This window comes from Mandrillus leucophaeus, unplaced genomic scaffold (assembly GCF_000951045.1).
Source record: "Mandrillus leucophaeus isolate KB7577 unplaced genomic scaffold, Mleu.le_1.0 Scaffold27, whole genome shotgun sequence".
Lineage (NCBI taxonomy): Eukaryota > Metazoa > Chordata > Mammalia > Primates > Cercopithecidae > Mandrillus > Mandrillus leucophaeus.
This window is the reverse complement of record NW_012102809.1, coordinates 7297057-7310868: the sequence shown is the minus strand read 5'-3', so window position 1 is coordinate 7310868 and position 13812 is coordinate 7297057. Positions and strand designations below refer to the sequence as shown.

Genomic DNA, 13812 nt, shown 5'->3' with positions numbered 1-13812 from the left:
AGAAGTCTCAGAGTCCCTCCCCATGAAGCACTTTTCAGTTAGTTACAAAGAAAACGTGACCGTGGACTTCATGATGGACTTTGTCTAGCTTGTCACCTGGCCAGATGGGACACGGAGGCCTATTTGTGCCCCAGTGGTGGCAGTTGTCAGTGCTTTGATTCACAATCTATTTTAAAACATTAAAAGGAGAAAACAGCCTGGGTCCAGCCCTCATGCGAAATGAAACAGACAGAGTGTTTGTTGAGGGACTAATGCACCCTCAGCACAATCCCCGTGGAAAGAGCAGGATGGCAATCAAAGAAAATGTGGTGTAATGCCTGCTCTGTGCAGTTTACAGTGAAGTTGGGTAAAGACACAGTGCATTGGAACAATTAAGTACATAATTAAGTTTTAGGGATTCCATTACTAGCTTGAAATGGTAAAATTACGAGTCCAAAAGGGAGCAAGTGGCTTGAAGTTGCATAGGAGATGGGCTGGGCTTAGAGTCACTTTGAAGGGCTGCAAAGATCAAGTGTGGCAGGAGGGATCTTGACAATGGGAAGGTTGCACCCGGGGACTGGGCAGGAGGAGAACCCCCTGCGAGATCTGGACAAGGGCAATATATTAGCTCAGAACAGAACTGCAGTGCCTGAAGAGTTCACAAAGATGATAAGCTCAAAAGATCCATGAGTCTCCTTTGCCTAAGCAAAGAGCTCACAGCTTCCAGTGAGAATTTCATGTCGTTTTTGAAGTGTTTAATTCTCCTGGGTTTGGGCAGGACACATAGCCTTGATCTTGCCACGCTTCCACAAATAACGGGGAGCCTTGTGTTGGGGCTATTCTGCCTCCCAAAGAGGCAAATTCTCTCCATTCTGAGATGCATCCAGAGTCACTGCAGAGGGAATCAGCCCACCCCTCCCCCAAGAACTGTGGCTTCCAGAGAGGCTCAGGGATTTTAAGGAGGAATGGATTTATTTCTCCCCAGTTTGTTCAACGTAGTGTTTACCAGCTCTCTGCACCCAGGGACAGAAGGCCTAGGAGCTGATGGGATTCACTGGAGGGGTTTCTTCCTAGAGCTGGAGGGAGAACAAGCGGGCAAATCACCTTTGTTGGGACACTTGTCTCTTCCTACGTATGAAATGATAAATGCCTTATATGTTAGAGAAAAGCTTTCCTTTAAAAACAAAACCCAATTTTCTTAGCAAGAATGTCTAATCTGTGTCAGGGCTGTGGAAAAGTTCCATTTGATAACAGAAACCTGGAAGCCACTCTTTTGAGTACAGGCCTGTGAGCTCTGAAACAAAAGCACATCCCTTGGCTTTAATCTCGAAAGCTTTTCAGAATCCTTGCTGCGAATGCTTCAACTAACACGGGCACACCCTTCCTGACCCTCTCAGGGCTGTCGGAATTTGAGAAGATCTTTGATATTTTAATAAAACTGGCTTAGATTTGTCCCCTTTAAAAACAAATGAAAATGAGCTACAATCCCAGAACGGGACCTATTTAGTGCATGTCTAGTCACGGCAGGAGGGGCTGGGTTATGGTGCATAAACAAACATCCCCCAGCCCTACTTAGTTCTCTTTCTCATTATATGTCCATTACGGTTGGGGCGATGCCCTTCTTCACATCGGCCTCATTTCAGGAACCAGTGGCCGAGCAGGCACCATCCTTAGTTCTGCTGTCCTCAGGATAGAGGAAGACACACTGGATGAGTCATCGCTGCTCTCTGGAGCTTCCGCCTAGACACAACATTGCTGTGTGCATTGCCTTTTGGCCACTTCTAACTAAGACAGCAGAAAAGGCAATCCCACGGTGTGCCTGGGAGGAGAACCGAAAATCTGGTGACTTCCAAACTGCGTGGCCTCTGAAGGGTCGGGGAGAAATGGTGGTGCAGTCTGGCCTAATGGCCGAGGAGACCAGGGATTTTCTCTCATTAGCACTTGCCCTTAGGGAAATCATATAACCTCAAAGAGATTTCACTTCCTTAACCTTTAAGCAGGGAGTTGGGTAGGAAGGGGTGGTGAATGGAAAGGAATAATTACATCTGTCCAACCTACCTTGTAGGAATGTTGCACGGATCAAAATAAGGCAATGCCAGTGAAATTGAAATGGGAATGAAGGAGAAAGAGTATTTTAATAATGGGCTGGTGCTGTCCAGGGAATTGCAACCCAGAGGTGATTTGGATGTGCAACTGCATTTTTTTTTTTTTTTTTTTTTTTTTCTGAGACAAAGTCTTACTCTGTTGCCCAGGTTTGAAAGGACTGGTGCAATCTCAGCTCACTGCAACCTCCACTTACTGGGTTTAAGGGATTCTCCTGCCTCAACCTCCCGAGTAGCTGGGATTACGGGTGCATGCCATGATGTCTGGCTAATTTTTGTATTTTTGGTAGAGATGGGGTTTCTCCATATTGGCCAGGCTGTTCTTGAACTACTGACCTCATGTGATCTGCCCACCTCAGCCTCTTAAAGTGCTGGGATAACAGGCGTGAGCCACCAAGCCCCGCCTGTGCAGCTACATTTATTAGGAAAAGGTTACAGGTAAGAGAAAGTCCTGAATAGCTGTAGCTTAAATATGAAAAAGACATTTGTTTCTCCCCCAGGTGAAAGGCCAAGAAGCCCCCAGTCCAGGAGGGGTTTGGCAAGGCCACAATTCTTAGGACCCCAGCTCCTTCCGCATCTCTTCTTTGCCATCCTCCATGTGTCTCCCTGTCTTAGTTTGGGTTCTCTAAAAACCAGAGCTTGAGGCCAAAGCTAATGCACCAATACTTTCTTGAGGAATGCAACTCCAGGAAGCAAGAGGAAGGGGGAAAGAGGTGAGGCAGAGAAGGAAGGAGTAGAATACAATGGGGTGTTTTACGAGGCTGGCCCCAGCTTTCAACAAAAGCAGCTAATTGTTTAGTTTCACAGAGTGTCTCTAGAAAGACCCACTGGGCTTGGAATAATAAATATGAGAGGAAGGGAGAAAAATTTGTCTGCCTGGTCATGTCCCCCACTAGTCAAAGTTGGCTTCACGGGGCAGCAGGACTCCACACTTCCAGGTGGCACCAGCTGGCATCTCCTAGCAGGGAAAAGCAGCTCCTGAAACAGCAGCAGAAGCATCTGCACTGTGAACACAGGACCTGGGGCCAGCCAGTGAGTGGGCGTGAGTCAGGGGGACTCTCCACCTGCCCATCTCAGTCTACAGCCCAACAGGCCTGGTCTGGAAAGGCCGCGTGTCTACCAGAATGAGTAGATCCCAGGGTATCTTGCTCTTCACAGTAACAGGGAAGCCCTGAGGCAGGAGGTGGGAGGCATGGGACCTGAGGCATGAAGCAATGTGCTGTTGGGTTGTGCCTGCAAGCAACATGGGAAGTCAGGAACATCCGCCACCATGGGCCCAGCCTGACCAGGCCAGTGAAATGTCATGGCACCGTAATCTCTGCCACAAGATGATGTGAAACTCAATGAACCTAATTAAAAAAAAATAAAAACTCTTTCATGGTCTGCTAGACGGTGGTGATGTCAGATGATCCTCTCAGAAGCTTAATGGTGGTACTGAGCAGAGGAACCACACTTGAGCAGATCCTGGGAAGTAGATACACTGGCTCAGACATATACTTCATATGCCAAAGTGGTTGCATGAGCTCCAGCCATCATGTCCACATTCCTGCTCACAAGGTCGGTGGAAAGGAACGATTGAGGCACATTGCCTTTATCTGTGATCACTTCCAAAAAGTTGGACACTATGCTGGGCATGGTGGCACCGGCCTGTTGTCTCCGCTTCTAGGGAGGCTGAGATGGAAGGATTGCTTGAGTCAGGAGTTTGAGTCCTGCCTGGGCAACATCGTGAGATCTCATCTCTAAAATAAAAAAGAAAGTTGCACACAACACACCTGCTGACTTTTCATTGACCCAGACTTAATCCTAGTGCCACACCTAGAAGTAAAGTGAAGGCAATATTCTGAGTGATCTCATGCATAGCTGAAAATTGGCAGAATGGTAAAATAGGATATTGGAACCAATTGGCAGCTTATGCCACAGCTGCCAGGGCTGGGAGTGCCTGAGTGGGCACTGCAGAGTGTGCCCAATGTGTGCTCCCATTTCTAGTGGGCATGAGCAGGATGGGAGGGGGAGGAAAGAGAGTGGAGATAAGGGAACGGTGGTGTTGAAGAGGTTTGGGGGAAGACAGAGATGCAAAGGAGGAAGGGAGAGGGAGCAGACAGGCAGTGAGAAACGAGGGTGAGGCAGAAAGAGGGACAAGAGGACTGCCCCACCTGCAGATGGGACTCGTTTTGTTTCTGTGGAAACCATGGAGTCTTTAATAGGCAACAGATGAGGATGAGTATGAGGTGGGTTCTTGCCGGCAGCAGCACCTCTGTCCAGCCAGGGCTGTGCTGGCGTCATGCTAGCCTTGGCCTGCACCCTATCCTCCTCCTGCGCCTTGCCCTAAAACCCCTCCAGGCAGACACTGTCTCCCCGTTTTCTATCTTCTGCCTCCTCTTCCCCTCCCATACGCTTGGAGCAGGAAGTCAGACATATTCCTTCTAGGCTCCTGTGGGCTAGATTGACCCCATCAGCTTGGCATCAGCCTCAGGCTGTCCTGGGGCCCTGTTACCCCTGCACTCTCAAATGGCCTTTCTTGTTTCCAAAAAGCTTCTGAGGAGATGGAAATAAGGTCCAATCTGCAGGACATTATGGTCAAATCAAGGACCGCTAGCCACTTCTGAGGCACTGAGGTTGCAGAAGGGTCATAGACAGCATTTGGACGTATCAGGATAGATATCGCGATGAAACAGAACCGTGAAGAGAGGAGCCCTCCCCGCAGAGTGGTGTCCTGAACAGAAAGTAGCTGGGTGCTTTCCCAGCCTGCGTTCACTGAAACCAGCCAGGTTCCTCCCTGCCTGGCCTCATTACTCATCTCGCCACATCTTTCTTCCTCCCTGAAGGAGGAGCCTGGCCCCAGGTGTGTCTCAGCACCGCAAGATGCTTGGTTCTCGCCCGGCCTTGATGGCTCACTCAGGACAGAAGCATCCACATACCCCTGGGACACGTCACGGGGTGTGTCCAGCACCAGGAAAGGATCTGCCCTTTTTGTGTTTCCTTCCCCTGAGGCAGGGCAGGAGTCAGGCAGGGACTTGCTGGACAGTGAGGAGAAGCGGTGTGTCCTCACCTTTCCACCTTCCTCTGGCGACAGCTTTAGATGCTCAATGATAGCAAGATTGCCTGCCGATCTCATGAGAGGGCAGCTTGGGCAAGGCAAGGAGAAGGGGCTTTGGAGTCTTGGGTTCAAATCCCGGCTCCCCCAGCTGCTGTGCAACCGTGGTGTATGACAGCCTCTCTGGGCCTCAGTGTCTGTATCTGCAAATGAGGCTCCGACATAGACCTGATTAGGCTATGGCGAGGATTACACAATCCCTACTTGAAAGGCACCTGGCTTGTTCTGAGTAAACCCCGTGACCCCCTTTAATTCCTGGTGGGTGGCTTGCTTGTGCCCTCATGAGGTTCAGCACTTGGCAGTGCCCTGTCACCTGTTCATCATTAGCAATGACGAACGCGATGCTTCCTCTGTGACAAAGCCTCATCCGACAGAGCAGGACTGCAGGGCTTCTCCAGGGCTCAGCGGGGGACAAGGGCAGTGCTCGCAGTTCCTTTTTGTTTGCTGATGCCACACTAGGCACGTGAAAAGGCTGGGTCGGAGAACCCAGCTTGGTCGCGCTGTCTCGGTTGGTGGCCGTCCTCACCTTCCTCACTCTTCAGATCCCACAGGGAGCCTCCGCGGTGGTGCCTTGGACGGGAAGCGGCCCATCATGCTGTGGCTCACCTCAAGTTCCAGGTGTCACTGCATGGCCTCAAAAGGGCTGCCTCTGAGCAGGTGCTCCCTCACCTCCCCTTTCTCCCAATTTGTACACCATCCTCTGGCTCCTTGGCACTCCCTCCACTCTTTTTTCTTTAAACTTTTATTAAAGAATAACATCCATCAGTTTTTTCCCTCCAGCAAAGAATAAGCACATGACCAATGACAAAGAGGACATCTTGACCATGTAAGTAATGATGACCACTCTGTCCCCAGCTCGCGGGGACCCTGAGGACTCCAGGTTGCCTCTCTGTATTGGCCCCTGATTCAAGCAGATGGCAGGGGGGTGTGTCTGAAGGAGCTGGGTGCTGATGTCAGGAGCCCAGCACCCTTGTGGAAGCAAGAACGACACTGAGGGGGCAAGAAGAGATTGTGATGAGCTCAGTGATGGTGTTGTCTCCCAGCACGCACAAGGGCTGGTGCGGCAGCTGGTGACCTGAGAGGCAGGGCTAGTCCCAGCAGGGAGGTGCTCATAGAAGGGAGAGATTTTTGGTGAGGAGAGGTAGCACAGTCATCCTCCACCCAGTGTGTCTCGGGAGATGCCTACGGGGTGGAAGGTGGATGATCAGGCTGTGATTGGGTCAATCTGATTCAAAGAGAGGGAGGAGAGGTGACGTGGCCAGAAGGAGGGCAGGAGGGCGGACGGCAGAGAATGCAGCCAGCCACCTGGGCCATCCCCCTTACCTCTGCTCACTCATCCTTTCCCATCCCTGGGCTGAGGATGCACCTCGTTAGGTAGTTTTCAGATGGGTAAACTGAGGCAGGAGCCATTCCAGGCCCAGAGGGGAGAGCAAGGAAGCCAAGCGTTGTAATCCCGGGGTTAGTTATTCATTCACACCCAGGGGAAACTCTCCAGCCCTGCCACTCACTATTTTAAAAGGCTCAAGTGTTCTGATTCCTGGCAGCGGCAATGCGGTAATGCTTCTTTCCTGGTCCCTCCCTGACCCTTTCTGCCCTCATGCTTGGGGGCTTGGCCCTGCTTTTCCCCATGTATTTCCACTAGGGCGCCACACTGCCTGGAACTGCAGCCACTCGCTGGGGCCTTGTCAATTTATCATCTCTCACCACAGGTGCAGGAAGGAGGCAGGGAGCAGGGCTGTCTCGCAGAGCAAGGCCAGGGCATCCCACCCCACCGTGGCTGCCCATCCCCATGGCCTCCCCCAAGGTCAGGAAACTGTCCCACATTGCAGTAAGTAAGCGCGCCAGGCATGGCTGCAGGTGAGGTGTGGTCAGGCAGCCCCTGCGGCCAGCCTACAGGAAGGTCACGGTTTGTGAAGGGATCTGGTGCCTCCCCTGTTCAAATTTCTTTTTCTCCTCCTTATTAGTTGAATCTTAAGAGTCGGCAGTACCATAAGACATGAAACCTTTAATTCTTTTTAAATGGAAAACCAGGCTGGGCGCGGTGGCTCATGCCTGCAATCCCAGCACTTTGGGAGGCCAAGGTGGGCAGATCACCGGAGGTCAGGAGTTCAAGAACAGCCTGGCCAACATGGTGAAACCCTGTCTCCACTAAAAATACAAGAATTAGCCAGGTATGGTGGCACATGCCTGTAATCCCAGTTACTCAGGAGGCGGAGGCAGGAGAATCGGGAGGTGGAGGTTGCAGTGAGATGAGATTGCCCCATTGCACTCCAGCCTGGGTGGCAGGGTGAGACTCCATCTCAAAAAAAAAAAAAAAGGCAAACCAAGCAGAAGTCACTGTCGGGGGACCTGTCACCCACCATAAGGGGAACGCTCTGCGGAGCCAGAGGCCTGAGCCCGAGTCCTGACACCAGCGGGCTGTGAAACTGGGGGCCAGCACCTTGTCCTCAGGGCCTTGGTTTCCTCACTTGTAAATTCATGGTTCTCCACGGCATCTCTGCAACATTATGTTGCACAGAGTCTCAGAAGCTTTATTGTAAGAGGACGATATGGGCACGAAGCAAGGCACCCAGGAGTGGGGGCAGCTACTCTGCTTTCTAAAATGCAAGGGATCTGGAAAATCCAGGAGCGGTGTCAAAGTGGGTGAGTATTTTCTTGGGCCACCAAAGGGTCTGGACTGGTGTGGCTTGAGTTCAGTTTTTGTGTTTCAGACAGATTTGAAAACTCACTTCTCCCTATCAAGCACTGGAAGGAATTAGTCACCCTTTCTTTGTGGAAGTGGAGAGATTCTCTGAGAGCTACTCAACAAGCTCTTTTGAAAGGTTCTCGGGACCAGCATCGTGCTGAGTGAGTGTGTGTGTGTGTGTGTGTGTTTGTGTTTGTGTGTGCGAGAGAGAGGGAGAGGGAGACCGAAAAACAGAATGTGAAGGCATGTGAGAGACAGAGGGAGGAGTGAGAGAGAGACACAGAGGGAAACAGAGAGAAAGAGATGGAGAGATGGAGGGTGAGGGAGACAGAGAGATATACAGTGAGAGAGATGGAGAGATGGAGAGAAAAATGAAGAGACAGAAAGAGAGAAAGAGAAAGGAGAGGGAGAATGAGTACGGATAGGGTGGAGGGAACGAAAAGATTAAGATACAGTCACCGACCTCTAGGGTTTACCATCAGGCTAACAAACACAGCAATGTCCCTGGGTAGAATAGGGCCATGACAAGGGAGAATAATGGAGAGGGGGGTTAATTCTGGCCAGAAGAACCCCAGAAGACTTCCTGGAGGAGGTGGCATTTGGCTAGTGTTTTCCATTCAGGGTGAGCTGAGTATCTGTGGGTTAAGAGCTTCACAGCAGAGGGAAAAGCAGCTGCAGAGATAGGACGCTGGCTGCTCTCTCTCTCTGTAAGCCGTGGGCTCCTGGGCCAGGCCTTCTTTATGCTCATTCCTTCACAAGTAGAGCAAGACCCTCAGTGCCCCCTGACTCCCACTCCTCACCACCCAGGCTCAGCTGGGGCTCCCCCTCCTCTCTAGAGGCCACACTGGGGAAGTTGCCCTCAGTCTGCAGGCAGCGATGAGAGGAGTTTCACTTCACTCAGCAAAATCTTTTCTTAGAACCACAGTTGGCTTTTACAAAATTTTCTGGCCTCATGAAAACCAAGCAGCCAGTTTTCAAAAGGCTTTAGATGGCTGGGAAGGAATGTTCAAGGAAGGTTGTTGTATCACGGATGAGACTCTTTCCATGCTTAGGGTTTGAATGTTTGCTCCCTCCCAAACTCCTGTGGAAATTCAAGCCCCAGTGTGGCAGGATGGAGAGGTAGGACCCTTAAGAGGTTACTGGGTTGGCCGGGCGCGGTGGCTCACGCCTGGAATCCCAGCACTTTGGGAGGCCGAGGCGGGCGGATCACAAGGTCAGGAGATCGAGACCATCCTGGCTAACAAGGTGAAACCCCGTCTCTACTAAAAATACAAAAAATTAGCTGGGCATGGTGGCAGGTGCCTGTAGTCCCAGCTACTCGGGAGACTGAGGCAGGAGAACAGCTTGAACCCGGGAGATGCAGCTTGCAGTGAACCGAGATCTCGCCACTGCACCCCAGCCTGGGTGACAGAGTGAGACTCTGTCTCAAAAAAAAAAAAAAAAAAAAAAGAAAGAAAAAGAGAGGTGATTGGGTCCATTCACAGATTAACGGATTAATGAACTAAAGCGTTGTCTTGGGAGCGGCTGGCTTTATGACAGGAAGAGAGGCCTGTGCCTGCCCGCTCAGCCCCCTCCCCACAAGATGCCCTGTGCTGTCATGAGACTCTGTAGTGTCCCTACCAGCAGGAAGGCTCTCCCCAAATGCAGCCCCTTGACCCTGGACCTCCCAGCCTCCAGAACTGTAAGAAAGACATTTCATTTCTTCTAAATCACCCAGTCTCCAGTATTCTGTTATAAACAATAGAAAAAGGACTAGGACGCCATCTTTACGTCTTTTTACAGTTGGGATGGGGAGGGAAGACGTGAAGAGGAGGCCAAAGTTGGGGATGTCTGTGAACAAAGTGACATCCTTGAGGGGGTGAACCTCCTTCACCAGTGGTGTACATTCTGCCACTCACCCATGTTTTATTCATCCGGCTTCCACCGGCTTCCTTTGCCAGCCACAGTGTTATGAGTGCTGAGGGACAGCGTGGGGAGATGAGGATTCCAAGGATGAATAGAGTGAGTTCTCTTCCTTTTAAAGTTGCAAATGAATGATTACTCAATCAATGTGGCAGCCATGAGCTGCAGTGAACAGTGCAAAATAGAAAATTTCTGGGTCTTGGGGAATCGAGGAGACTTTTTTCAGCACGGTTTTGCAGAGTAAGTCAGCATTTACCCACAGGGACAAGCAAGAAAGGTGTCCTAAAAAGCAAAGCAGCAACTGCAAGGGCCACCAAGCGGCAGAGATCCCAAGTCCTAGTCTATTGCTGTCACCAAATGTCGCATTGCCTCTTTGTGCCTCTGCTCAGCAGAGATCACTGTTGATGAAGCACTGTGAGGGCTTTGAGGGCGAGGAGGTATTCTGCGCTGGAACTCTATCATCTTCTTACAGAACATGGCGTCAGCTTCCAGGGACTGTTGGACACACAGTTTTGGTTTCCCGGGAGCACATGTTAAAAACCTAATCAGTGCTTATTGTCATGAAAGCAAAGCATTGTAATTCTGTGACTAAAGCATGACAACTATATTTTGTTAGGTAGAAAAAGAACACAGGTGGTTGCCTTGACTGTGCTTGGAAGGGCATACGCTCAACCTATTACTATTGTGGATTTATTTGTGAGATTTTATTTTTTAATGAAAGAAGAGGTGTTTAACACGTCTTAACTGTGATATTTGCAAGTGTTCGTAAGCCTGAAATGTATAGAACTGAACTGAATTTGTAAGAGTTAGGCATAGCTACCATGATTTTAGCAGTTGTTTATTGAGTAGGGGTAAGGGGCTTTGCACACTACATGTTTTCTCTATGTTTGGTTACTTTGATTTTTCCTCTCATCTCTGTCTGAAAGTGGAATACATTTCCTCAAAAGAAGACTGACTGGAAGGAAGCATCTGTAAAAACAACATGGACTTGCCCTTGATAGGAAGAGGAGCTGCTGGCCTGGGCATGAAAGGGAGAGCAGGAAGGCCAGGATCTCCAAGTACAGAGATGCGGTGCAGGGAAGCAGCAAGGGGTGGACAGAGTGGGTGACCTGGAGAGTGTGAGGAGGATGTTAAAACTGCTAGAGAGAAAACATGGGTGTGTTAGGCCAATCTTGCATTGCTATAAAGGCATACCTGAGACTAGGTCATTTATAAAGAGAAGAGGTTTAATTGGCTCACAGTTCTGCAGGCTGTACAAGAAGCATGGCATCGGCATCTGCTTGGTTTCTGGCAAAGTCTCAGGAAGTTTTACTCACGGTAGAAGGTGAAGTAGGATCAGGCACATTACATGGCCAGAGCGGAAGTAAGAGAGGGGGAGGGAGCAGGTGCTACACACTTTTAAACAACCAGCTCTTGAAAGAACTCACTCATCACCAAGGGAATGGCGTTAAGCCATTCATGAAGGATCCGCCTTCATGATCCAAATACTTCCCACCAGGCCCCACTTCCAACACTGGGGATTACAATTTTACATGAGATCTGACAGGGACACAGACCCAAACCATATCGATGCGCTTGAGGCATGGAACAGATCATTCTTTGCATCCATGCTGTCTTCATTTCCTCCCCTCTGGAAATGAGACCAAACGTGAAGAATGTGGACCCTTTCAGGCAGGTTGTACCCCAAATGATGGCCTCTGGGGGGAACCATCTGTTACCAGGTGCCCAGTGGGGTAGTGAGAAAGAAGGTGAACCCCAGAGCTCAACTGCCTGGGTGCAAATCCTGCTGTTCCACACACTCGCTCTGAAACCTTGGGTAATTTAGTCAGCCTCTTGTTGCTTTCGTTTCCTCATCTCTGGAGGGAGCAGTAAGAACATCTGGCTCATGGGAGTCTGCAAGAGACCAAGTGCATGAAAGGTTTAGAATAGTACCTGGTGGGCTGGGCTCGGTGGCTCGTGCCTGTAATCCCAGCACTTTGGGAGGCTGAGGCAGGTGAATTAGCTGAGGTCAGGAGTTCAAGACCAGACTGGCCAACAGGGCGAAACCTCATCACTGCTAAAATTACAAAAATTAGTCAGGTGTGGTGGTGGGCACCTGTAGTCCCAGCTACTTGGAAGGCTGAGGAGGGAGAATTGCTTGAACCCAGGAGCCAGAGGTCGCAGTGAGCCGAGATCGCGCCATTGCACTCCAGCCTGGGTGATAGAGTGAGACTCTATCTCAAAAAAAAAAAAAAGAAAGCACCTGGTGCCTAGCAAGGGCTCCACACCCAGGCATGGATCAATGTGCTTTCTATGACTCCTTAAGCCCATTTCCGCTTAACACATTTTGTGGTCTCAACCTGATTTCTGACTACAAGAGAACCTGGCATAATTCCTTCTTTTGTTTAAATCAGTTATGGTGCTTTTTTTTTTTTTTTTTTTTTTTTTTGAGAAGGAGTCTCACTCTGTCGCCCAGACTAGAATGCAGTGGCACAATCTTGGCTCACTGCAAGCACTGCCCCCCAGGTTCACGCCATTCTCCTGCCACACACTTTTAAACAACCAGCTCTTGAAAGAACTCACTCATCACCAAGGGGATGGCATGAAGCCACTCATGAAGGATCCGCCCTCATGATCCAAATACTTCCCACCAGGCCCCACTCCCGAGTAGCTGGGACTACATGTGCCCGCCACCACACCCAGCTAATTTTTATTTTTTATTTATTTTTTATTTTTTTAGTAGAGACGGGGTTTCACCGTGTTAGTCAGGATGGTCTCGATCTCCTGACCTCGTGATCTTCCTGCCTCAGCCTCCCAAAGTGCTGGCATTACAGACGTGAGCCACCGTGCCCAGTTACGGCATTTTTAGCAGCAAGTAATACAAAGTGGCTTCTTCAATACGGATGTTCATGCTTACTTAGCGGGAAATTCAGAGGTAGATGGTCTCTCCAGACGTTTCTATGTCTCCTAATCTTTTTGCCTGATTTTGACCCATTTAGGTGATCGTTAAGCCAGTCTACCAAGGTTGAGCAGAGAATGGAGAGATGCTAAAAGCCAAACTGGCCCATTTATGAGGTGCGGCCACCATGGAGAGAAATGACATTTTTTGAAAATAAAAGCAGAACATGCCTGAGTTCATGTTTCCAAATGAGCATTGTCCTTTGAGGTCACCTGGGAAGCAGGGCACTTTTTCCAATGTGATGTGTCACTCAGGTGATTTTGAACTCTTCTGGAATCTTCCCTGGAGGTAAATTATAAATCACTTTCACATCCGAATATGATTTTTTTCCCTCCTTTAACTTATTCAAGATGTTCTCGGTTGGACAAATATTTTACAAGTCTTCATTGTAGGCAAGCAAGGGAGGAAACACCATTTATTCATCAGTGACTGCTTTCCAGGAACTTGGTGTGGCTTATCTGAGTCACCTCGCAATGACTTTGAGGGGCTGGCATCACCATCTCCAGTTTAAAGATGAACAAATGGGCATCCCCACGTGTGTACGCCTAATCTCAGCTGGTCCACCTGAGACCCCCTGAACACCCACCCTAGACTCCCGCATTGCCCCTTATCTCCTCCGACGAGATGAAAGAAATAATCATGAACCAGGGAAAACTCCACAAATTACAGGTACAAGTGCGCATTGGTGGGAAAGGAACTGCCGGCAAAAAGAAGAAAGTGGTTCATGGGACAGCCACAGCAGATGATAAAATCTTCAGTTCTCCTTAAAGAAGTTAGGGTTAAACAATACCTCTAGTATTGAAGAGGTGAATGTGTGTACAAACCAAGGAACAGTGATCCACTTTCACAAACCTAAAGTTCCGGCATCTCTGGCAGCAAACACCTTCAACATTATAGGCCCTGCTGAGACAGAGCAGCTGATAGAAATGCCACCTGGCATCTTAAACCAGCTTGGTGCAGACAGTCTCACCAGGTTAAGCAGACTGGCTGAAGCTCTGCACAAATAACCTGTGGACGGAAAAGCGCCACTTGCTACTGGAGAGGATGATATAATGAAGTTCCAGATCTTGTAGAGAATTTTGATGAGGCTTCCAAGAATGAGACAAACTGA

General features: G+C 49.6%; 1 pseudogene; it reads left to right on the top strand.

Moving 5' to 3' along the window:
- The first annotated feature begins 13325 nt into the window (after positions 1-13325).
- LOC105542911 lies at positions 13326-13812 on the top strand (annotated as a pseudogene).